Source organism: Prionailurus bengalensis, chromosome B1 (assembly GCF_016509475.1).
Source record: "Prionailurus bengalensis isolate Pbe53 chromosome B1, Fcat_Pben_1.1_paternal_pri, whole genome shotgun sequence".
Classification (NCBI taxonomy): domain Eukaryota; kingdom Metazoa; phylum Chordata; class Mammalia; order Carnivora; family Felidae; genus Prionailurus; species Prionailurus bengalensis.
This window is the reverse complement of record NC_057344.1, coordinates 32110741-32137723: the sequence shown is the minus strand read 5'-3', so window position 1 is coordinate 32137723 and position 26983 is coordinate 32110741. Positions and strand designations below refer to the sequence as shown.

General features: G+C 45.1%; 1 protein-coding gene and 1 long non-coding RNA gene across 3 annotated transcripts in view; one reads left to right on the top strand and one right to left on the bottom strand.

Annotated features, from left to right (window-relative positions):
• Positions 1 to 26983, bottom strand: part of EBF2 (EBF transcription factor 2) — a 199112-nt gene that overhangs the window by 152729 nt on the left and 19400 nt on the right. The window lies entirely within an intron of this gene.
• On the top strand, positions 8312 to 13218 carry LOC122472071. The gene is made up of 2 exons (XR_006294339.1): positions 8312 to 9685; positions 12871 to 13218. It is a non-coding gene; the product is annotated as an uncharacterized LOC122472071 (long non-coding RNA).

Here is a 26983-nt window from a genome sequence, read left to right as displayed (position 1 = left end):
CAAATTCAGTAAGTAGCCTCTGTTGACACATAAAGGAACGCGCTATTCATTTGTTCCTTTAATCAACTGGCTGTGCCTTAGTTCTGTAGCCCCTGATAAATGGAACTGTTCGTATTTCATAAGGATGTGTACATTCTACCAGTCACACCAGGGAGTCAAAGCCCAGACAACACTGTCATACGGGAACACCTGGGATCAAGGGATAACACATTAGTTAAGCAAACTAACCTTGCGCTTTTGGAACTGAAATATCAACAAAAGGATAAAATAAATGTGCAAATTGTTCTTCCCTGTGGACATTAGCCAGGCGTTTGTTCTTTAGCCAACAACAATCAACAGGCACAACACAACCGTAAAAATGCCAGCCGAGGAGCTAATCCAATAAATAAAGAAAACTCCTTGTATTATGGATAGGCCACCAATGGTCACGCCGTCGAAAGTGAGCAGTGAATTCAAACAAGAATGGGGAGGTCAGAGTCAAAGTCGGGCCTACCTCAGGGAGGGGCTCTGACTGCTAACATAAATTTCAGATTTAACGCTTTCTTTAGCATATGATTTCTAGCCTGCAAAGCAACCATATGCCACGTGGGGTACCTAAAAAAAAAAATTGCAGTAAAGCCTAACTCAGTGAGTGCTGAGTGCATACGGAGAGCCAGGCACCGTGCCTGGCATTGGCTCGCTCGGCCCTCAAAAGGCCAAATCCTGCCAAGCCATTCGTCTAAGACCGGAAGGGGAAGGAAAGGTAACCATGAGTCAGCATTTTCTAAAAGTGGCTCCCCCACTTGAGAGATGCTTGACCCTTGAACAACACGGATTTGAACTGTGTGAGTCCGCCTATATGCTGATTTTTTCCAATAAGATACAGGACTCTAGGTGTATTTTCTTTTTGTATTATTTTCGTAACATTTTCTTTTCTCTAGCTTATTTCATTGGAAGAATACAGGATATAATACATACAACAGACCAAACATGTGTTCGTTGACCATTTTATGTTATTGGTAAGGCTTCCAGTCAACAGTGGGCTATTAGTTGTTAAGTTTGGGGCAAGTCAAGTGTTACACATGGATTTTTGACTGGAAGGGGGGCAGTGGGTGCCCCTGAGCCTCCACATTGTTCAAGGGTCAACTGCATTGATAGGAAAAGAGGACAGAAGAAAGGGAAGAAGGAAAGAGGATGGTACAGATCTAACTAGATTAACTCTATATCTGGAAAGATATTAACCAAACGTTACTAGTGGTTAATCCTAGCTCATAGGCTTATTTTTTTTCTTACAACGTCTGTAATTTCAAATCATCATTCTCCATTAAATACAGAAGGTGTAGAAAAGAAAGTAAGCTTACTTAATATATATATTTTTTCCTCTTTTTCTTTTTCTTTTCACTTAATATATTTTTAAAACAGCTCTGTTTTCCCTCCCCCGCCTGCTCCCCAAGCAGCCGCCGGATCCTAATGACGCTGTTCACATGGGGGCACCAGAAATAGGAAGGATGAAGGACAAAAGTGACCTGAAATAAACTGAACTCAGCAAGACGGTTATGAAAAACAAGACAGGGGGCGCCTGGGTGTCTCAGTCGGTTGAGCGTCCAACTCTTGATTTCGGCTCGGGTCACGATCCCAGGGTGGTGGGATCGAGCCCTGCACTGCGTTCGGAGCTGGGCATGAAGCCTGCTTAAGATCCTCTCTTTCTCTCTCCCCTTCTGCCCCTCCCCCCCCAAGTTAAAAAGAAAAGAAAAAGAAAGAGAGTTTCCTTTTATGAGGCTTGGTAGCCAGAAGAACCCCAGCGCTCCCTGACCGTTAGCTAGCATGGATGAGGTGAGTGAAGTGTTCAGAAAAAGGAAAACAGGGATTCGGTGCCTCTGGCCCGAAAGCTGCACTCCAGGTCCCAGCCAGCACCGGGAGCCCACATCCGAGCCCGTGACCTCCTTGTCTGCGACTCCACTGGGAAGTCTGCCCGGGTGGGGTGAGGTGAGGGAGACGGTGCCCAGGGATGGGCTTGATAGGAGATGGATCCTATTTGTTGTTCGGTTCCTGGAGAAGGGTGTTAGGAAAAAATTATTGATGAACTACTTTGTCATCGTTAAGAGTATTGCTGACACGCTCACAGCAGGCCCACTGCGAAGCAGACAGCGCCAGTCTACCCAACGCCTTTTGTAGCCGAGACATGTGCTGTGCATTAGGCAAGGTGTGTAAATTATGACAGCCCGAGTTCTTCGGCGAGGGCCCGCTCTGAGCCCTCTTCTGCCTCCTTCTCCCTTCTGTGTTCTATTTCCCCACGGCGCTCGCCTCAAAGCAAGTGGCGCTCCTCGGAGAGAACGTTAACAGGCAGAGGCTCTGGCTCGGAGTAAATATTGCAGGATTGAAATGCGGAGGGAATTATACCTGCTCCCTTGCAGACTTTGGAGTGCTGGGTGAGTAATAAATAATGAGGGTAATAATGGGCCCAGTTCTTCTCGGCTGTGCCTCTTCCCCCCCTGGGCGTCGAGCGTCTTCTAAAGTCGGTGTGGCTGTTTGTGGTTATGGATTCGATCTTGAAGCCAATGGACAGGCAGTCTTGGTCAGGAGAGCAGGTGGCCAGAAGAAGCCGGGCTCCGGGACAGTTCCCAGATGCTTTCATGTCCTCCCTGTTCCCGGCCTCCTTTTGCAGACAAGGGGCCCAGAAAACAAAGAAACTCCCTGATTGTTTGGGGGAAGGAATATGATCCTAGCTTGCGTTCCAAGAGACTATTTTGAGTCACTCCTTCTGAAGCCAGAGTGGGAGAGCCTTGGAACTTTGAATAAAAACGGCACACTGGAAGGGGTTTGAGTACCCTTTGTGATGGATCCGTAAGTGGTATAGCTCATCCGTGGGCACTGAGCCCGTGGGAAGCCCTGCTAGAAAGTGGTTAGAAACTTCCAGGCCCTTTGAGAAGGCACTGAGTGTCCCCCTGCCTCTTCACCCCTACCCCTATTCAACGACTGCTGCGAAATTGTTTTCTGTGAGTGAGCATTTTCAGAATTCCTCCGATAGCTCTGTCTTTTCCCGCTACTCCCGATCCCCTCTCCAAAAGAGGGCAATGGAAGTCATTTACAGTTACTTCTACGCAGTGAAAGCAGCAGGTAGATCGATGTCCTGCACTTGAACTTCTGGAATCAAATCCAGCCGCGGGAAGATAGAGCCTGCAGCCTCAGGAGGATGGAGTTGTTTCTATGGTGAGTGCAAGCAGTGCAGGAAGGAACCTCCTCCTGGTCACTGGCAAGTTCAGGTTGAAATCTGAAACACTGTAAGAAGCAATGCCTCCGGGAGGTGTTCGGAGGCAGCTCTCACCGTGGAGAGCCTGCGGGTCAATAACCGAGCAGGTCTTAGAACACGGGGCCATCAGGACAGGTGAGCGAGCGATGCCCCTGCTTCTGCTCAGAACTGACCCCTAGGAGCTGGTGACGGTCAGATTCGCTTCCAGCCGTGTCCTGAGAGGGCAAACGTTGATGGCCCTTCCCACTACCTCATTCTCAATTTCTTTCATCCTGAAAAAACACCTCTCTGGCGAAGCACCAAGAGAACAGTTAGGGATTCACCGAAGTGCTGCCTCTTGCCAGCAAGAGTTTGGACTCTCAGGGGACCAGGGGCAGTTTGTACCAAAGCTCTTTGTCTCTGAAACTCCTTCGTCTTTGTTTTCCATCTCATTAGGAGATGCATTTTTCTTTCCACCGTGCAAAAAGACTTTTGCTTCTAGGTGTCATTGAATTGTTGACTTAGTATTTTCCCCATGTCCAAAGGCCTTAGGACAATAAGTGACCATGTTGAAAAAAAAGGGGGGTATTAAAATCACTCAAAATCAACATATAATTTGTTGTTACTATTGGCTTCAATATCTATAATTCCTTCACACACTGGCTTTTCCTAGAACACAATTTTAACCCCAGTGTCTCTAAGCCAGCATCCATCTGATAAAATTATTGCAAGAAAAATTAACAAGGCAGAATTTTTTTTCCTGATTTTTATTGATACTCAACTTCCACATTGCACTCCAAGTGCAAATTACTTCAACTTCTGAGACAGGACTAAAATCAAAGTGGTCCCTTATATAAAGTTACCTCTAAAAAACACTCCACCAAAATTAAAAACATAATTTTTTAAGCACGACAATCCCCTAACAGACACCTAAGCCCCTCGACATTCCATAACCAGGGCTGAGAGATGGGTATCATAGCTCAAATTGAGCCCCACCTCATCCCACAATATAGATAACAGATTTATCTTTTATTTCTTCATTCATCCAGAACAATGGAATCATACACAACAGTCCCGTGGGGCTGCTGATATTCCTTTGAGGCACACAGGAGACATGGAGAAGATAATTGAGGCACATAGACGAAGAACCACCTGTCCACAAACACAAATTTAACAGCAAAAAATCAAATTAAAGTGCAGGATTTCCTTTTCTTTCTCTACCAGGTCATAAAAAGCCTGTGGAACATTGCTAAGGAGTTACTTGTATGTTGGAGAGCAGCTGGGCTATTTTTTTCTAAGAGATGTTTTCTGCACTGATGTACACAGCAACGACTCTATTATGAGACCGAGTATCCTGTGTGTGTGTGTGTGTGTGTGCACGTGTGTGTGTGTGTGTGTGTGTGTGTGTTTAACGGGAAGAGTTTAAAATGATACTAGAAGCTGGACCCATTTGATAAGTGATGACGTCAAAGCATGAGTCTTCCCAAAAGTAGCCACAATTTAATTTCCATTTTCAAATGGTCAGGGCCTCCATGTAGCACGTCTTCACTGGCATCTTGGTTCCTCCTTAGCACAAGAAAAAAAAATCCCTTCCTGCAGGATAAAGATTCACTTTTTTACAAATGGCTAAACATCGTGGAACATGATGAACCCAGAGTGGGAATGGAAAGTTAAAACATACTCTGGGTCAAGATATCGAAAAGCCGGTCCGAGTGATCCTTCTTGGGAACATTGGTTGTAATTTACATTAAGGCAGGAGAATAAAAGTAGGAAATAAAAAACAGATCCGCAGCCATAACTGCACCACCTTAACCACTGACTGTTTTGACTTTCTCTGCTTCCTGGGGGCATACTTTACAGAGCAGCAATCTGTGAATCCACGATATACATTCCATTTTCCACTAAACATCTTCCCACATTTGCTAGCCAGCCCCCATAATCCTCCTCAATGGCTGTTTAGGGGTGCATCCAATTGCTGTGCTATCATGTGCCTACTCATTCTCTTTCCTCTACAGGATATGCTTTGGGTTGTTCAGGTCTTATGTTAGAGAGGGAGGGAGGCAAACCATAAGAGACTCTTAAAAACTGAGAATAAACGGGGCACCCGGGCGGCTCAGTCGGTTGAGCAACCGACTTCGGCTCAAGTCATGATCTCACGGTTTGTGGGTTCGAGCCCCGCATCGGGCTCTGTGCTGACCGCTGGCTCAGAGCCTGGAGCCTGCTTCAGATTCTGTGTCGCCTTCTCTCTCTGCCCCTCCCCCGCTCATGCTTTGTCTCACTCTGTTTCTCAAACATAAATAAATGTAAAAAAAAAAAAAACTGAGAATAAACTGAGGGTTGATGGGGGGTGGGAGGGAGGGGAAAGTGGGTGATGGGCATTGAGGAGGGCACCTGTTGGGATGAGCACCGAGTATTGTATGGAAACCAATTTGACAATAAATTTCATATTAAAGAAAAAAAAAAGGTTGTTCAGGTCTTTACTATTCCAGATAATAAACAAGGTAATGAACATCTTCATGGAGGGAGGGGTTTTTTTCTGTTACGCGATCCACTATGAGTCTATTTTTAAATAAACAACCTCTTATGTGCTTCCTGGTGGGAAAACTACATCGTCTGGTTAATTACCTTTTCTGGACACCCTCTCCTTGCCAGTGCTCTGCAGGGGTGCTTCTGAGCAAAAATGAGAAGCCCACTCGCAAGGCTGATGTTGGCTTTAGTGAGACATGGCATCCTGCCAAGACCTCATCTCTCTGTTTCTGAGACCGGAAAGAGTATTTTCACTGCTGACTTGTGTCTCTTCAGAACCAGAGTAATTCCTTTTCCCCTTAGAGGTCGTGGGACTCGGCAATATGAACACAGCAGCACCCACTTTAGCACATACTTTTCAGGCCACAATCCAGGGCCATTACCATCAGGGAAGCTCTCCTCTGGCCATCTTGACATTGTTACCTTTGTGTGGCCCAAGATGACTGTGAAGTCTTCCTCACCAGATGAGACAAATAAATTTATCTGTTACTGAAGAAGTGACCTTTCCTCAAGCCATAGTAGCAAAAAAAAAACCCAAAAAACAAAAAAACTGAGTTAATAGAAGCCTTAAGAAATATTCTCCATGTGGGGGGCGCCTGGGTGGCTCAGTTGGTTAAGCGTCCGACTCTTGATTTCAGCTCAGGTCATGATTCCACAGTTCATGAGTTCGAGCCCCCCATTGGGCTCTGCACTGACGGTGTAGAGCTTGCTTGGGATTCTCTGTCTCCCTCTCTCTGTTCCTCCCCCACACGTTTTCTTTCTCTCTCTCTCCGTCTCAAAAATAAATAAATAAACTAAAAAAAAAAAAAAAGAAATATTCCCAATGAGAAAGGAAGTATAACCTAATGAGACCTACTGTTGATCCTTGCTCCTCCGGGCCAAGATTCTCCAGCAAAGGTTGCTCCTGTGGCCTGATCATTTCACATCACCATGTTTTAAGTGACTAGGCCAACAGGGAGAGAGGCTGGCCTTTTGGTGAGCTGTCAGGACACCAGGCTTTGTGTCCTGCCTTCCGCACTGATTCACTCCACGGCCTTGACCAAGTCCCTGAGCACTCCCTGTGGCCTCCGACATTCTCTATTCACAAGATATGAATCATTTTGGTATCAGCTCCCTTTGGGGAACTAGAGATGCAGTTTGCCTCATCGTGTTTTCCTGCCGATATTGTCATTTACGGTTTGTTCTCCTCTACTCCACTTGAGTTGTGCTTTGCAAATTACCTAATCCAGGCTAAGACTAGAACAGCCTTATGGAGAAAACAAAAGAACCCGTGGAGGAAGCCAGGAAGGGTGAGACTACGAGCATTCAGAAGTGTAAAAGACACTAAAACTTCGACACCCTTCTATGGAAGTCCCAGATCACACTGGGCCTCTAAACCAAGGAGTAGAGGCTGGGCTGCAAGATTGGGGTCATCCTGGATTCTGAGATCAGACTCAGATCTTGACACCCCCTGCCCCCCGCCTTAAGGACCATCACTTTCTCATCTGCTCGTGACTTTTTGCACGCCACCCACACAGCATGCACACACCACAGAGAAAGCGGTTCCCAAGGTCACACCTAAGCCCAGCCTGAGCCTATTGGAAAAGTAAGACACACAGGTTTCCCTGAAAACATAATTTTACCAGATATCTCAGCATTTTTCCCTGAAAAAAAAGGAAGATATCACTGCATAGTTTCCAAGTGAAATCGTTTTAAATGTCCTACATTTGGGCCGTTCACAGAGGCTAATATTTGAATCCACTTGGGAGACTGTGTCCCCAATTCCGATGCAATCATCATGACCAGCAGGGCCTGGGATATCTTTGAGGTCAATACGAGCTTTCACAAATTGTGTACAAGACAGACTTCAGTGATACGTGGGTGTGGGCCTGTTTTCACCAAGCGGTATTTACAGCACATGGCAAGAGGCAGGGAAGTCTTCTAACGCCCGGTCCTCAGGCAGGATACGGAAAATCACAACACGTGTGTCAGCTGTATTTATGCTTTTTTTTCCACCTTCTCTTACTGCAGTCCCCTTCACACCTTTCCTAGTCTGCATTTCACCACGCAACTGCAAAACGCGTTCTGCCTCTGTCACTGCGAGAAGCCTCGTTCGACAAGGACGCGGTCAGGTCATGAGTCATGCCCACTAACCCGATGTTTAAGCTAGCGTTCAAGAGCAAAATGTCAGCCTTTGGGGGGCCCCAGAGACAGACTGGCGTGCTGCCTGAGCTAGTCGGTGCCTCAACCTACTCGGTTAACCATCAAGATGCTCACTGCCATAACTGCAATTAATGTGGGGGAGGGGGTGCTCTTTAGAAAAGTGCCGTAAATGCAGTTAGAACAAAAGTTATGTTGGGGCGCCTGGGTGGCGCAGTCGGTTAAGCGTCTGACTTCAGCCAGGTCACGATCTCGCGGTCCGGGAGTTCGAGCCCCGCATCGGGCTCTGGGCTGATGGCTCAGAGCCTGGAGCCTGTTTCCGATTCTGGGTCTCCCTCTCTCTGCCCCTCCCCCGTTCATGCTCTGTCTCTCTCTGTCCCAAAAATAAATAAACATTGAAAAAAAAAAAATTTTTAAAAAAAAAGAACAAAAGTTATGACATTACATTTTATTTTCCCCTTTTGCCTGAAATCCTGATGCCAATATTAAGTTAGTGGCATTTGATCATGATTTGCTTTTCACATCCCAGGCATTTGTTCCCTTAGAAACTAAACAGAGGGAAAAAACTGACTCTATATAGAAATACACAGTTAACTAACTCTCCATCCCCAAGATAAACAAACTACTCTTGGCCTTATTTATGCACCACTCAAAAACAAAAACCTAAAACTACAATAAAAACAACAACACACCATGTGTGTGCAAAACTGTAGGCAAAGCTAGTTAAGCCACAGTTTGTGATGTTTTATACAGCAGGCTCACAAACTGAAAACAAATTTTTGATTGCTTATATATTCTGAAGTGTTTCCTGCCTACATATCCTCAGAAATCCCAGGAGCTTTCCTGGACACATGGAAAATTTCAAGTTGAGCCATTTTTAAGTTATCCATGAGTGAAAGGGGAAAAAAAGGAGGAAGAAAAAAAAAAAAACCCCAGCACATGGAGTGGGAGTTTGAATTTGTCATAAAAAAGAAGAAAAAAGTTATTTTGTTCTTTGCCTGTCTTTGAGTTACTTGACAATGGCTGAACATACTTTACCCAAGTTTTTTTTTTTTTCATTTTTTTTCAGAAAGAGGAGAATCACCTTTGTGCCGCAGCCAAGTATGAACATATTCAGCATGTTCTTTCTATACAAGTGCGCACCAGGGAATTCTTAAGGCAGATCTACGTGTAACCGTAAAACTAGCACTACCAGGCACAAATCGGATCGCACGTCATAATGACAAATAACTACCAGAATAGGAAAGCAAGCGTGCACTTGGCATCCAGCATCCAAAATAAGAATTCGACTTTTAAAGTTACTGTACAGCATTTAACGTGGAAATAATCACCTCCGCGGTGGAGATCGCGGACGGAGACGCGAACCCCGCAAAAACCCTGGCGACCGGGCGTAGACCCGCTTTTGCGCCTTCCCGCCGCGCCTCGGAGAAACACCGCCCCTGGATTCAAGGTTTCCCAGATGCTGTGCGCACGGCATCCACGTGGTAGATGGCAGAGCCTAACGGTGGCTCGGGTGCCCGTGACAGGCGGGGCAGGGAGGCGCGGAGATTCTGGAACGTTTAAAGTAAAAGAGTTGAACAAGTTAAGTAGAGGGCAGAGGCCAAGACTGTTTTTGCAGGGAAACACCCCACTCAGAAATTCAGTTCCTGGCTTCATTTCCCGAATCTCACATAAATATCTGAGGACATTGCCGGCTTCCTAGAGCCAAGAGGGAAAACATGCATTGAAAAGAACGAGCAAGAGGAGCCAGAGCGCGGGATGATCGTTTCGCTGGACACCCTCCCCTTCAGACACCGTTGGCTGGGGCTCCCGGTAAGGAGGGCCGGAGAAAATGGATGAGCGGTGCTCCCTCACCGGGAAGGGAAGAAACTCTGCTTTCATAAATAAACTTGTCACGGAGATAGGCCACACATCAAAAAAGGAAAGTAGGGGGGAAACCTGGAAGGACAGGGGGCCTGAGGTAATGGAGCCCTCCTGTCTCCCATCGCGGCTGGTGCGCACGGCGAGGGGAAACCGAATATTAGCATTGTCTGGCCCTGGCCATTTTTTCCCTTCTCATAATATAACTTTGTGAATATGTTTAAGAGAGTGTCTGCTGTTATTGGTCTAATGAGCGAACTCTGAAATCTGAGCTAAAGACAGCTCCCTAGTGGCTGCTCACTGTTCCACAGACCGAAAGGAAACTCCTTTCAGGGGCCCATCAGGGCGAGCCACTGCTGACAGCTTGGAACGGCACAGCACACAGATTTATTTCACAGACAGCCACAGACAGGAATTTAGCACCCTGTGCTGGCCTCCTGCTTAGTGGAGAAGGTGTTAAAATGCAACCATGCAGAGCTCTCCCTTGAACAAAACCCAGTAGCGACTAATCAAGCGGTCACCCGTCCCCCGGCAGAAAATTCCGGGTGCCGAGCAGCTGAGCGCCGAGCGGGAGCACCATCCTGACAGCTGCTCGGCGGCCGCTGCAGCTTGAGAGCTGCCTCGGAAATCGCTAAATATTTTGCGTGACCTTTCAACTTACAAATTAATTGATTTATAAACAACGGCAAATGTTATTTATTTATTTATGACATCTTGGAATGCCTTCCCTCGATTTAAGGGCACAGAGCTGCCGAGAATATTCCCTGAGGCCTCCGGCGGAGCTTCAGACCCAGAGGGTGGCGGCTCTTGCTGTCCCTCGCCAACGCGCCTCCCCTGAACGTGCGGCTGAAAGGCGGGGACCAAAGTGGGTGCTGATGTGTAAGACAGTCACCGGCCCCCACTAAGCAAGTCTGAACCGTGGTGTCACCTGCAGAAAATAAGCACACTAGCTTTGTTCTATACGTATATAGATAGATAGATACATATATGTGTGTATTTCTGCGTGTACCGTGTGTGCATATATACCTGTGTGTGTACATGCGAAATATACATACACACATACACATATGTCTCTAAGGCAGCCTTCACCTTCAGATTTGTAGCCAAAGTTACTCTCTCCCCACTGCTGCAAATTCTAAACAAGTACTCAACAGCTGATGGGCTGAGCTATTTAGGGATAAAAGCGAACTACATTTACCGAAGCGATTGCTACCGCATCCTGGTCGCTGGGGGTCGTTCCTAAGGAAACTGCACACAGTCGGCAATATTGTTTATATTGATTAGTTTGCTAATCTCACTCTCCCTCACGTATGCCATGCTTTCTCATACTTAGTTGGTGTGTTTATGACACTACCGACTTGTTCTGGCAAAAGGAGGAGAGAAAAAAAAAAAGAGAAAGAAAACAAGGAGAAGGCAGGAGGAGGACCAGAAGAAACATTTTTCTTTCGTATTTTCTGTGCTAGAAGTAAGCCCCTGGGTCTCTCGTTTTTAATTCCATTTGCAATGGCTCTGAAAGCTGTCCTCGCCTAGTGTATTCCCAATAAACGTATCCCTTCAGCTCGCTTCTCTTTCTCCCCACCTCAACTCCTAAAGTTTGCCAATCGATAAATAATAATGACCAGATGCTCCCTCAGTCCGGTGCTGGAACCATGCACGATGCCAAAGGCAGGACACATCGGGTCAAACAACGATCTGCGTCCCAGAAGGTCTTTAAAGCAAGGGACACAAGAGTGAAACACGATGGCACATGGACCGAAAGGACCCTGCCCGAGACCCCAAAATGCATCTTCACAGAACCAAGTCTACATTTGCTGCGACTACCCTGTGGCACCCCTTCCCCTGTGCTATTTGCTAGCATTCTTAGAGGGAAATAATATTCATTTGGACTTTTTTTTTAATGTTTATATATTTTTGAGAGACGGAGAGAGACAGAGTGTGAGCAGGGGAGGGGCAGACAGAGAGGGAGACACAGAGTCCGAGGCAGGCTCCAGGCCCTGAGCTGTCAGCCCAGAGCCCAACGCGGGGCTTGAACCCACGAACCGCGAGATAATGACCTGAGCCGGAGTCGGATGATTAAGTAACTGAGCCACCCAGGCGCCCCTTGACTTTTTTTATTTTTTAGGCCAACATGTTATCAAATCTTGCAGAGCCAAAAAAAAAAAAAAAAAAAAAAAAGGGCACAGTATGAATAAGAAACTGATGCCTAGGCAAGTGCCCCTCCCAGAGCTCCTCCTCCAGAGTGGTAAAGCTTTCCCCACCTCACTGTGGTAACTTTACAAAGGGAGCCTTGAAAGAACCAGAGCGTTAGAAAACCAAAGTGGGGAAAGAAACCTCATCACCTTAGGAAGCCAAATCCGTCTGCTCCCATTCCAAGACAGAAGAGAAAAAATTATGCCCTGTTTATTTTTCTACTTCTCCCACTTCTTTGCAAGCATATCATTTTCCTAGAATTCTTGTGTCGTAGGTTTTGGTTAAAGGGATAAGACTGTATTTTTGTCCCTGAAGTCAAAAGGGGTGTGTGTGTAGGGTAGTGGTGTGGAGGAAAGAGGAAGGGAAGCCACAGGTACGATGTGACGGAGGAACTTTGTATGGAAGGTTCCTTTGCATGTGTATATACATATAGATTCATATATACATATAGATTCATACATACATACACATTCATATATAAATATGCATACATACATATACGTTCATATATACTTACATATACACATATACATATATATTCATACATACATACACATTCATATATAAATATACAGACATACATATACGTTCATATATACTTACATATACATATATATTCATACATACATACACATTCATATATACATATATGTATATATGAACGTAAAGTTCACATCACACTTACTAGTATAGGGAACGTGCAGAAAAGTATATTTTCACTTAGATGCAAATAGTTTATAGGAATCCTATACAAAGAAAAATGCAACCAAAAATAAGTAGCTTGAAATAGAGAAATTTGCCTTAACCCCAAGTTGAAAACCATCTAAGTGATTCCTGATGCACACTAAGCTTGTCCCTCTCACTCTTACTCCCTTGCTCTCTTCCTGGAGTCAGTATTTCGTATATTAAACAGGCCCTTTCATTCTATAAATGTGTTTGCATTCCAGATGAAATCTATTGAGGCAAGGATGAAGTGCAAGCCAAGATGGGCAAAGAGGGTTCTCAATTCTTCCACCAGTGGACACGGTTACAGTTTTTATTCTGGACTTACATAATATGTTCTGCCTTTGAAATGCTTCCCCGTTGGTGCTGGTTGCTAGATTTCAAACAGGTGCTACCAGTGAGGCACCCAAGGTAAAAGGACATGTCCCTGTCCCCTTGCCCAGTGTGCATTTGTGCATTATGTATACTCAAAGTGTCCCTGAGACCCCTGACCACTAGAACATGAAACAAAGACTTCCACAATGTAGGTCTTCTTTTATTCATTCATTAAATAAACGTTCATTGGTACCTACTATGTGTTAGGCATTATTCTCGATGTTGGGGATGAACCGCTAAACAGAAAAACAAAACTCTCTGCCCCTTTGTAGTGGGAGTCAGCGAGGGCAATATACACAAGCAACAAATGAGAAAAATACAGAGTATGTTAATTAGTGAAAAGCGTGATGAGAAAAATCGAGCACGGAAGGGGGTTAGGAACTGCAGGATCGAGGAGGAAGATCTTCACCGGGGTGACATTTAAGACCCCAAGGACACTGGAGCAAAAACTTCACATTGAAACATACAGTCCCGGGGCACCCGGGTGGCTCAGTCAGTTAAGCGTCTGACTCCTGGTTTCAGCTCAGGTCATGATCTCACACCGGGCTCTGCGCTGACAGTGTGGAAACTGCTTGGGATTTTCTCTCTCTCCCTCTCTCTCTCTCTCTGTCTCTCAAAATAGATAGATAGATAGATAGATAGATAGATAGATAGATAGATAGACAGACAAAAGAAACATACAGTCCCAATTAAAAAGTAGATATGAACTAACTAACGACCAGGATTTTTCCATTGGTTTTTATCATGCCAATCACAGCCAATGGTAAAACAGCTGAATTTCTCCCCATTTTCCCTCCAGAGACCAGATTGTGCTTTCCCGCACCCTTTGCTGCTTCTTTCCCACTGAACTTGCACCATTTGGTTCCTGCTGTCCTAACAGTAGGTTCTGTCATTCCTTTAAGTAATATTTGCTGGGTGTCTACTCTGTGTCAACATTTGAGGAGGAAATATCAAAATGGTGTAAAAGCAACAACATCTATGAAGTCTTCCCTCCTCTGTCTCTCCCCCCAGCTCCATCATACCTGCTCCCCTTCCTACTTAAGGCAGAAACATTCCAAGATCCCAAATCAGTACCTGGGAGTTTTAATTTCAGGTGCCAGCTCCTACATGGTAAATAGATGTGCTCCAGTTATGGCAATCCAGACTCCCTGGTTTTCAGATACGCCCCTCCTAAAATCACATGTCTACTCGCTATTAAAAAAATCAAGTCAAGCCACAACAAAATGACTCCATGCAATTGTGTATCACAGGTAAAAGAAAACCTTGTCGATATGAAATCAGACAGTGTAAAATTCTCTCCCAGAGGAATCTGGCATTATTACATCCCCCATCAATCATGGTGTTGTCTCTCCAACAACTGTATCAGATGCAACATCCAGATATTGCTGTCATCCTACCAATTCAGCAAAGACTCCAGATACCATTACAAACAATTCGGTCCCACCAAAATCTAAACTCTGCCCAGAGATTTCAGAGTCCTCACTTGTTTCCAACAACTATGTCCAAATTCCGGGACTTTGCCATTGAGTGTCATGGAATTTGACCTAAGTATATGTGTATGACCTACACATGTACATTTATGAGGAAATCATGGATCTGACCTTGGCATATAAAAGAGAGACTCTATACACATTATCATAGAATAATGTCTGACAATGCATTATTGGATGGCATGTACTCTAAATCTTACCAAGATCAGTTCCTATTCTGGGCATGCCATTTAACGACAGGCAATGATTCCCCCCAGCCCATATTACGGATCACGTTATCGGAAGCATCCAGGCAATGCTCCAAGTATACAGGATATAACAGGTAGACACACGGATGGACCCAGCAAAGCGTCTGCCTTCTGAATTTACTTTTTTTTTCCAGTAAGGAGAGAGTTTTGGGTTTTGTCTCGTCACATACTCCCGATGTGGGTGAAAATCACAAAACCAAGCTTAAACTTCAGTGCAGATATCAGGTGAGCATTCAAATCACCTTCTCTTTATCCCCTGATGCCATTAGGATAAAAACGCTTCCCCCTCTCCTCCTTCCTGCATCCTCACGCACATATGCACACGCACAAAAGTTGACTCTGAAGCTTTCGATTTTGCTTAACGTCTTCCCTTTGTCCCCGCCACGGATAACCCAAAGCAAGCGAAGTGAGGATCTTGCCTTGGGCCCTGCACAGAAAACACCCACGGTACTTTCACCTTATGTAGCTTATTTATAATCCTCTGTAAATTCACCCAAAAGTCATGAACTACATAATACTAATTCTTATAGGTTGACATATTTCCCTGATCTTTCATGAGCCACATGGGGAAACAGTTTTCTCCTGATCTGAATGAAGAAGAAAAACAGTGATCCTAATCAACCATTTGCCCTTAGTGGCTTCCCTAAACAAATCTGGGAAAGCGCTTAAAGGCTTGGGAATAACCATGACCCTGCTTGATGCACTGTAATAACCCTACCTAATTATACTGATATAAAAACTAATTGGAAAGATAGCAAATGTCAGGGTAAGATGCAAATCGTAGGGTGTTAATTGCTGAACAGGTGCTGGAATAGAATTAAATGAGCATTCTGATTAAAAGAGTGGAGGAAACAAATGTGGACCCCCGATACAAACTTGGCCATGTGACTTCTTCAGCAGTCCATTCCACCAGGAAAAGGTCATGGTGCTGTGACCTCTGTTCTGTGATGGGTGGACCAAGAAAATAATAGTGACCACAGAAGAAGAAAAAACAACAACCTAGCAATAATACCAACATGACTTCTAGAACCGACTGCTTGGTTTGAGCCCCAGAGACATGCAATGTGTTTTAAGAGTTCTCAGATACAGAAATAAGCCTCGCTAGAATCAAGAATGCAGAAATGCTCACCTTTCCCCTTCCACCTTGGACCAGAAGTGCTCCTATCCCGCCCCCAAGTACAGCACTACACAGTGCTAAGTGCTACGAGGGACTCACAACACACTTGGGGAGGGACGGAGTGCTTGATTAATTAACTGAATCCATAGCATCGCTTGCTTTGAATAAGGTGAAGCCGTATACGAGCCATGGCATTGGAGTGAGACGACATGACAGAGAATATATCGGCGGTTCCAACTGCTATGAACTGCTCATTCTTATTGCAAACAGCATCTCTTGATGCTCTAGCCATCCAAACCGTAAACTGTGTCTATAAAGGCGATTTTCTCCTTAGCCCGGCATGCCAATGAAGAATGCTTCCTCCCAAATGCCTGGTGCTTTGGTCAAGCTCTCGGCCAATCGTCATTCATCTCCTGACATTTGGAGAAGCCTGGACCCACAGCGCCTGCATGCTGACGCCATCCAGAGACGAAACCCTGAGGGCAGCCGCTGCATGTGGGTGCTGGGTGACAGAGATACAGCTCCCAAGCTCCAAGTCGATAGGATCCCTTCCCAACACCACGACACCGTCCATGCTCCCACCTCCTAAAGAGGCCCTTTGCTTCAGCACCCCCCTCGAAGAAATGCTCTACGTGAAGTTCCTACCCCTTTTCTCGACATACAACCACAAACCACCCAGAAGGAAATGACTCCCTTTCCAAGGAAGGATGCTGCAGCTTAAGGGTTCTTTTCTCCCCGTAGTTTGCGGGGCTTTGAGATGTATGATGCTAGACACCTAAACTAGCTCTTCAGTGCAGGGAGAGGGAGGCAGTGCAGTTCTGCCCTGTTCTACTGGTGTTTCTCACGCTGCCCTGCCCCGGGGTAGAACAGCAATTCATTTACAGTGTTCATTCCACCGGGGGGGGGGGGCTCTTCACCCAGTGGCTGCCAACCGCACACCGTTCTGCTTACCTGTATTTGCTTTTGGTGATAGAGCCCAGGGACGGCAGGGCGCACAAAGCAGCAAAGTTAATCCTTCTAACTCAGACCTACGTCTCCTAGAGTTAGAGCAGAAAGCGCAGCAACCCAGTTTGCTTCCTTTTATTTATTTTTTTTTTTCTTTGCACTTAATAGATTTGGCCTCCACTGACAGTGGGCAAAAGAAAATAATACGATGGTGACATGAGACAATGCATCAACTCAGCAGCCCAATTTCAAAGTGCAAACAGAGGAGCTCCCAAATGCTTCAAGAGGGAAATGTGGGTACAGGAGGCAAGGGTGAGATTTCACCGTGTTTATTTATGCTTTTATAAGGACACTGAGAATAATAACAAAACAGGATGGGAAAGAGAAAATTTTTTGCTCCAGCATGGAGATGGGGGGGGTGGGGGTAGAACCTCCTTGCTCTTTCTTTTTCTTTGATCTTAAGATAAGCTCACTCTCTCTTGTTCACTCTTCTCTTTAAGGAAAAAAATAAATAAACTGTCTCCTGAGTAATAAAGTCAAGACACTTGCCAGTAAAAATTGGTTAAGGTCATCACTTCCAAAGGTCAAACGAGTTTTAGACAAGATGCCATGTGGGATCGCCATTCAGCACATTTCGTTAAATGGTTAAAAATAATAAAAATAATGACAGTAGTGGAGTTATTTAAAAAAAAAAAAAAGCACAGAAGTCAGAGAGAAAATGAGAGAACCAGATGTCTTGAAGGAATGCTGGGAAATGCTTAAGAGGAAGATTTCTCCCACCCCAAACAAAAGCTTCCCCAAGGATCTTTTGAGATGCGCTGTCAGTATCTGATGCAACACCATATATCTTTTTTTGTGTTTTGCTGTGGGGTTTTCTTATTTATTTATTTTATTTTAACAAAGAAGACACAACAGGGCAAACTTTTTTAAAAGGATGGCGATTCAAGTTGACCCCAAAGCAAGCATTTCCCCAGATCCCTTGTGCTTCGGCCTTGTCGAAAGATCCAAAAGACGGCAGAAGCGATGTTGTTCCAATGGTAGGTTGGCATAGAGGGGCCAACCTCATGCTCGGCCTTTCTGAAAATGATACCATCAGTTGAAGTGAGAAGATACCACGATCCATGCAGGTTCCGAAAGGACTCTGCTTTAAACAGGTGGAGGCCAAGAGACTGTTACGAGATGCAAATGAACTCTCACAGGAGACCTCCGTGGCTCCAAAAACAAACTTGGAATCCACACTGACAGTGCAGCCCACGTTCCAAGTTATGTCACATCCTTTCGCAGGGCAATAGTGGGCCGTCAGGCCTGGTGCTTTTTATGATCCGTTTGCTTTTTCAGGCCACAGCGCACCCACGGAACCAAAAAGTCTCTTGTGCCAAGGGATGCTTTAAAACTCCAGTGAGGCCACTGCAAGACTCCGGTTCCAAGTACTGTTCGTTGCCAGTGACAATTAGAACAATCTGAAAATGTTCCTCCCAGAAAAATACACTCTTTTTTTGTTGTAACAGGGGTGTAAACGCCAGCCAATCTCTTTTGGCACCCAGTGCCGTAAGAAGTGCTTTCACTGTGCCACCTCTCGACAAAAACGCCCTCAATGAGTGTCCTCTAAGGACCAGCTTTGAAAAGGGGTTTCGCGTATCAGGTTAATGCATGCACTTGGCACGGCCCAACTTTTGCACCAAGGCTCTGGGGTATGGGGTGATAAGAGCCAGGTTCTGTTTGTTAACGATAAGGCAATTATTTCTTTGGTACTTCATAGGAAAAAAAAAAAATCTTACAGCAAAGATTCAAACAAGGATCCCTAGGGAGACAACGGAACTCGTAGGTTGGAAAAGTTTCTTTTTTTTTTTTTTTTCCTGCACAAGAGCAAACAAATGGGCCATTGAGAGCAACAGAACGGCTGAGACCAAGTTCCCGACAAACACACTGGCTGTCGGCTCCTGCACAAGTCCGCGATAACTTAGGGAGGGGAAGGCAGGCAGCAAGGGGAAAGAGAGACAGGAAGAAAAGGCGCAGAGTGAGAGGAAAGGAAAAAGAAAAGGAGGCAAGAACAAGAACAGAATAGGAGTAAAGAGGCAAGAAAGAGAACAAAGGAGTGGAGACGGGATAAGAGAAAAGAAAGGGCACAGTACATCACTGGTGGAACTTTCGATGTGTTTGGGGATGGAAGAGATCCATGAACTTGGAAGGATAAACAAATCAGATCTTTATTTTCACTGCCCCCTAATTGAAATTTAGCATCTAAGCATCTCTTTCCATTTTAAATGTAGACAAGCCCCAACGGGATCAGAGATCCACAGGCTTTCCTGGACCATCGACGGTATCCATGATGAAAAAGGAAGGGATGTGGTGGGGGAGATGAGAACACCAAAATCTTGGGATGGTATCAGGCAACCTCTCTCTCCATAGACATAGTATTTCAGAGGATAGATATGTATGACTTGGGTTTGGAAAAAAGGTCCTTTCATTTACTCCCTGGGTCTGGTTTTCTGCCTTCAAGCCCTGGCTCCCTGACCTTCCCCGGAACCCTCTAACGTGCAACAAGTCTAGGCTTCCCATGCCAGGGAGCTTTCAGGAAGTTTTCTCAAGGTCATCACATCTGATTAACAGCTGAGAGTCAGTTCCACAGCTCTGCAGGTCAGGTCAAGCATGACAATCTTTTCGGACACAATTTTGCCCAGCTGGTTCCTGCTAAGGTCTGTAAAACTCAAAAAAAAAAAAAAAAAAAAAGAAGAAGAAGAAGAAGAAGGTAGGCTGTGACTTCCCAAAGAAGCATGTCACTGACGCCTCATTTTTAGTTTTCTACTAGGGAAAAAAAAATGCCGAAGGGACCGAGATTAATCTACAGACACAATGGGTCTCAAGACAACCAGCCTTCTGGGGCGCCTGGGTGGCTCAGTCCCTTCAGCATCCAACTTCAGCTCATGTCATGATCTCACAGTTCATGAGTTCAAACCCCGCATCCGGCTCTGTGCTGTGGGTGCAGAACCCCTTCGGATTCTCTTTCTCTCCCTCTCTCTGTCCTTTCCCATGCACATGAGTGCTCTCTCTCTCTCCCTCTCAAAATAAGTGAATAAACTTAAAAAAAAAAAAAAAACTAGCCTTCTTTCCAACCTTCCTTGTCCTCAGAATTACATCACAGAATCCCATTTCCACGGAACTTCAAATCCTGCTGTCAGGGTAGACTAGCATCCTGCAGTCAGTGGACCACTGACCCCGTGACCTGTGCCATAATCTACTAGTGGTCATGCCCCTTTACAGATGTGAGTGGGGAACAGCTGAGCCCCTGCCCTTGGAAATTCCCACCTCCTTCCTATTTCAGTATCACAGGTCAGCCTGGCCCGACCAAGAGAAATCATGCCAACTCATCAAACTGATCTCCCTGCCCTCATCTGCAGATGCTTAGGTTTGGGCTCTGTTCCCAGAGGCTCCAACCCAAAGCATCCCCCCCCCCCCCGTCTTCATGAAGCAAGAAGACCTAACACCTTAACTTGGGGCTTCTTGGTGCTGGACTTTAGCGTAGGTGTCCCGCTCAAATCCAGCTGCCTGCCCAGGGGTTAAGAATGAGGGAGGCGGCCTGTTTCAGGCCGATGCCAATTTTGAAAAAACGTGACATACTTCTCTCATCTAAGGAGGGGAGGGTCTGAAAGGACAGGGGAGGGCCTCCCAAACAGGAGCCCACAGCTCCACCTCTTTGGAGAGGGCACGTTTCTACCTGGCAGTAAGAGTCCATGGGACTCCAAATGATAAGTTACACCCCCGTGTAGGCAGGTTCCAGCCATCAGAGTGGCGGGGGGTCAGGCACGGGACGGAGAAAGACGCTAAACAAGATACGCCCTGACCAAAACCACATACCGGCTTACCTCGCTGTCTGGTTAATTTGCTTCCAGTCTCAGTGATGGGAATTAGGCAATTGCTTTAAAAACTCAGAAGCCACCATAAAAATAGAAAATTATTGCTTCCTGTCATGACCAAATATTAAACACAGTGCACACCTAATGACTCTATCCCTCCCCAGGGAAGAAGCTTTATGAACAATAAAATCCCAGCAGACTTCTACTGTTTGGGTTTGGAGGTCTCATTATGGGCTCACTGATCCAATACAATTTACAAGCTCAATGGACTCCACTCGAAGTGAAAACCGCCAAGCCGGAGTTATAAACAGAACACCTACAGTGAAGCCAGCGTTTCATTCTTCATCAGGGAATGAAAAGAAGAAAGAGGGGATTGAGGAGAAAGGCACTCGGGTACCAGTTGCTCCCGGAAATGTTTCTGACAGCCTGTGTCTGACTCAAGGTTAGACACCTCACTAAAAACGCAAGGCAAGGTGGGGGGAAGCTAAGGAGTCCCTAAAGCCAAAGGCAGGAAGTAAAAAAAAAAGAAAGGTCAGCAAAGGAAAAAGAGGGAGACGGGGTCAGAGTGGGGCGCGACGGGAGTGAGGGAGGCAAACGCAGAATTTTAAAATCTGCCGTCCGGTGTTTCGACACAGGTTGACTCAAAAACGACACCAAATTTTCAAAGTTAGATTTTTTTTTTCAGCTCCCTAAATTACCCAGATATATGTCTAAATGGTGGTGATCCTTCATCTTGTGACTCAACATCTGGATGATAAAATGCATTAGCCACTCTACATTTACTTGGGCAAGCATCAAGTGGACTGCTAGCATTAAATCGAAGTCGAGTCTGGCTCTTGTTCAAACGTCAGCCAAGACCAAGTGGGGAGAGAGGAGCTTCCCCTTTACCTTCAACTCCGTGCAATTTATCACTCGAGCCTAAACAGTCCCACATGTTTGAAGCGCTGAAGGAGACTTGGGGAACGCTGAACAAAGGCTTTCAGGGAAGTCAGTATAAAAGTGAACAGTAGGTAGACAGTGGGCACTAAACAAAACCAATGCAGGGGAGGCGACAAGTCCATAAAACAGGGTCTAGACAGAGCATGAGAGCAAGGCACCGAGAGGTGACAAAAAGAGACAAGAGACAGAGCGCCGAAGAGGGGGCCTGGGTGGCGAAACTGGCAAAGACTGGCGGGGGAGGGGGAGGGGGAGGGCCGGCAGGGACTGCTGACGGTTCCCAATAATGTTTTCTGTTCACCTATCAGCTTCCGAACTGAACCCCCTAAGGGTGAATCAACTTCCACGTGGACAAGAAGATCATTATGAGCCCTACACGAAGGCAGAACACACACACACACACACACACACACACACACACACACAAAAGAAGGAACTAAGCCAGCATGAGCCCATCATGGTACAGGGCTCTCTCATGCATCATCTCCCCATCCCAGCACCGTGCGACAGTCCTCACTCCCCTATTTTTCAGATACAAACTGGGATTCAGGTAGGGTTGCCAGATAAAATATAGGATGCCCAGTTAATCTTAAATTTCAGACGACAATGAATACTTTTTCAGTATAAGTATATCCCAAATATCACGTGGGAAAGGCCTATAATGAAATTGCACTTGTTTTTATCTGAACTACAAATCGAATTAGGGCATACTTGCACCCAAAAAAAATCATTCATGTTTACATGATATTGAAATGTGACTGGACATCCTATATTTTTATTTGCTAAATCCGGCAACTCCGGATTCAATGAGAGGGAGGAAATGAATGAATGGGTAAAGGCATGAATGGTATCGTGGAGTGGTCAAACCCAGATCTGAAGCCAGATTTTGCCAGTTATCACACTCCAGGAATAACAACCACTTCAAGTATGCAACCCACATGTCATAAGTCTGTGTTACGTGCACAACCTTACTTCTTCTGAAGAAAGAAAAGGCCTTTTTTCGCAGAACAAACTGGCTACATACAAAATTACTGATTATAGGGAAGCAAAATGTCATCAGTCTGACCCATGGCATGGTGCTTGAAAGGTGATGAATCCTCCAAAGCTCTGGTCCAGTTAGAAGCTTTGAGATTCAGCGACACCCTATTCATTGGGAATGTCATTGTTCCTCCTGTCCTCTCCTTACACAGACCATCACAGCTGTGTCCTGGGAGTGAGAGATCTTGTCTCTAATCCCAGTTGAGTCTTTGACCTGCCTGCTACATGGCCACTGAAGGAGTTGCTCTTCCACGGAGTTTTCTCATCTGAAACGTGGGTGACGGTCCCAATGTATAGCTGAGTCATGTGCAAAGCTTTCAATCAATCAGGAAAATGTCCTGTGCAACTGTGCAAATCTGGACCAAAGTCAACCAACCAAAAGGCTTGCCCTTTCTCTCCATAGAGACCCACCTCAGGGCTTGATTGGAGGACCTATGTGTGAAGGACAGCATACAGAGCTACGATGGCCCAGACTGCATGACCATTTTGTGAGCTCTCTTTTCTAAAAGTCCTGGCATCCTATGTGCCTTAAAAAATGCAGGTGTTAACCCCAAAGTGCTGGCCGGAATCCAGATGGTTCCATCCCTGCAAATTCTTCCATTCCTGCCATGGTATCAGTGGGATTAGGAATTTCTCCCTATTTCCTTTTCAAAAGCTCCTGTTATATGTGAGCAGCTGCAGCATTTCTCACCAGTTCTGGCTCCTTGGTGGTCTTGAGGGGGCTGGGAGAGTTTGAGTTTAGAACAAAACCTTCCTGGAGGACAATCACTTAATTAATTACCCAGTAGAGACTGACGAAATGCTGACTCCTTATAGACTTGGGTCTAAGCTGCCTGACGTGCTTTGAGCCTCTTGTCACTCGACCACTTTCCTTTCGATCAAATGCCCCCTCCAATCGCAACTCTAGGTCAACATGAAGAACAGGGCAACAAAGAACATTTCCTATAAGATTTCAATCAGCATATAATCTAATCAAGTCCTAACAGGTAGAGCCCTGAGTTTTATAAATCATCTGTGGATAACTTCCTTCCTATCTCCTTAGGATATGTCATATTTCCCAACCGTTTGGCCTGTTAGCCTCTTGGCTGGTCATAAATAGACCCAGAAGAACTCCTCTAGCCCTATTTGCTCAAATAGAAAGAAATAACTGGGAGTTCTAGAAAGTTCTCTCAGGATGAACATGTGGTCTTAGCAATCTTTCCCAAGTTCTGGGTCCTTTGTTCCCCCTAAAGCCAGCTAGACAACTCTGGGAAGAAATACCTTTCCTAGAAACAAACATCGATTTCTTATTTCCAGCATTGAACAACGTCACAGTGCTGTTCTACTTCTCCTGACTCATCCCCTTTCTGGCAAACCTGCAACTTAATCACATCATACAATTTTATACGGGAGAAACCGGAAGTTGAAGCATACCATTATTTTGCTCCGCATAACCGCATACATCCACTTGGTCCTCCGATTTTCCCTGGGAATTGATCCAGGGGACCTAACGCGAGCACTTCGAATGAGAGAATGCTAGTAAAAGTGAACTGGTTTGGGTTTTTCCCCTTTTTTCTAAAGAATTACTTGCAAACGGTTTGGATTCTGGCTTCCGAGTTCCTGCTCTCTCACAAACATCCAGGCTACTAAAAAATTCACAGATTGCCAGATGGTACAACAGCAGTTCTTTGCAAAGGATCTGAGCTTTCCAGTGAACAAAGGACGCGTACTCATGGGGACAAGTGGCAACATCAGCAAAAGCTTTGGAGTGGTGGGTGTATTGGGGGAGGGGAAGTGAAATGTGGAGAGGTGAGAAAATGGGCCTTTTACCTCCAGTGACTGGTATCTGGCAGGGAAAACCCAACTCCCAGCCACTGCTGATGGTAGGAGGGAGCATATCCAGAAGAAGATGAAAGAAATTAAATCAGAAACTAGGATATTTTGGGGCGCCTGGGTGGCTCAGTCGGTTGAACTTCCGACTTCGGCTCAGGTCACGATCTCACGGTCCGTGAGTTCGAGCCCCGCGTCGGGCTCTGGGCTGACGGCTCAGAGCCTGGAGCCTGTTTCAGATTCTGGGTCTCCCTCTCTCTCTGCCCCTCCCCCCACTCATGCTCTGTCTCTGTCTTTCTCTCTCTCTCTCTCTCTCTGTCAAAAATAAATAAACATAAATAAAGAACTAGGATATTTTTATAGGAAGTCACTAAATTTGAAGCCTGTGCCCATTTTCCCAATTCCTGGCGGTGCAGGGTGATAGAAATAATGCCCAAGTTTTGGCAGGCAAACTGATACATTCCCAAAAAAGTCACAGGAAGCAAAGCATCCGTGAACTATTTTAACGCCTTCCTACAAGTTTCCCCTACTTCCATTCTCCATTTTCCAATTCATCCTCAAAATCATCCCTCCAAAATATTGACCTGACCATAAAATTGCACTACTTAAAATCCTCTAATGTCTTTCCGTCACCAACGAAAGATGTCAAAATACTTTTGTCCAGGCATATAAAGTCTTACAAAATCTGGACCCAAATAATCTTTCTAGCTTCTCCTACTGCCCCCCCCCCTTCACATACATCCATGCACTTCTAAAACTATGAGCAGATTTAGGAAATTTTTTCCTTTCCATGTCTTCTCCTACCCACTTTCCTCCTAGAATGTCCTTTGATCTCAACTATGAATGTCCAAGTTATAGTCGTCACCTCTCGCACCTCTACCTAGATGAAAATAATCTCCCCGCTACAGGTCTTCAGAGCTTTAATCTCTGCCTCTCTTATGGCATTTTTTTCTGCACACTTTTCATTTTTCCATCTGAACTATAAGCTCCTGATGGGAAAGCTTTGTGTCAATTCAATTTTATTATTCCTAACAGCACCTTGCAAAGTCCTTAACATAATAGACCCTTGATAAACATTTACTGAATGATTCATTCTGCCTCACAACCCTAGATATCTGTTCTTGGCATTGTTTTGTTCCTACCTGTCCCTGGGGGTAAGACTGCTAAGCAGCAGTCAAATACAAGTAGTTACAGGAAAGGTCCTATATAAACTGGCAAAGGACTCAGTCATCCAAACTCTCCAACGCTTGGCAGTCACAGACTAATCTGCCAACTAACATTTACTGAGTGGCTGTAGTATCCAAGCCACTGGACAGATGTGACAGGAGATACAACATAATAATTGCTATGACTTTTTTAAAGCATCTATTCAGTCATACGCTATGGTGGGCACCTTACACTAATATTCTTTTTTTTTTAATTTCCAATAGAGGTTTCTTTTTTTTATATTAAACATAATTTTTATCAAATTGGTTTCCATACAACACCCAGTGCTCAACCCAACAGGTGCCCTCCTCAATGTGCATCATCCACTTTCCCCTCTCCCCCACCCCCCTCATCAACCCTCAGTTTGTTCTCAATATTTAAGAGTCTCTTATGGTTTGCCTCCCTCCCTCTCTGTAACTTCTTCACTACAAGCGTGAAACCTACAGATAACACAATGACTCTAAACCCATATCTTTCCATAATATTCTTAATACAACTCATTGAGAAAGAAGTATTATTAGCACCATCACAAAACCAAGAAATATCAAAGACTTAAGCCACATATGATCCCCAACATCCAAGAATTACAGTGTACTTGGAAATGTAAGGCAAACCCAATAGGTAAAGAAGATAACAACATCCAAACATCCTAGCAAGAGCAGGCACAGGGGGCAAATGTCAAGTGAGAAGACTTGGGCTATAAGAATTGTTATCTTTGAAGAGGCAGAATCTGAAGCAGGTCTTGAAAAACTGATAGGATTTATATCGGCAGAGTTTGGGGTGGGTGTTCCAGGCAGAGCTGGTACATGCAAAGGGAGAGAGGAAGACATTTTCAAGGTCTGCTTGATGAAACAAACATTTTGATTCATGGGGAAAGACAGGACTGAACTAGAAAGTTGGAACCCATCTACAATCCACTCACCTAGTTTTCACGTACTTTCCACAGTTTGTAAATAAGTATTTCTCCGCGTGATCATTTAAGCTGTGCGCTCCATAAAAGGAGGAACCATGGCTGTTATGCTCCCCAATGGTCTCTTAGTGCCACGAGTTCACAAATATTTGTTTAATAACTGAATAACAACAGCAACAAAATCCTAAATGAATAAACGATGGAGTGAACCAACGTACAGATGATTGAGCCAGCGTGAGTCAAATCTTAAAGCTCTGTGAGTCTAGGAAGACCGGTGAGCCGAGTAGAACAAGTGTAATTCTTAAACACTAGCCCAACTACAGAAGTAAACATCAAAACTCTTCCATACCACCTCTTTGATCAGCAGGGGAAGAGTGATTTTCTCAAACGAAATATCATTTATTTACCA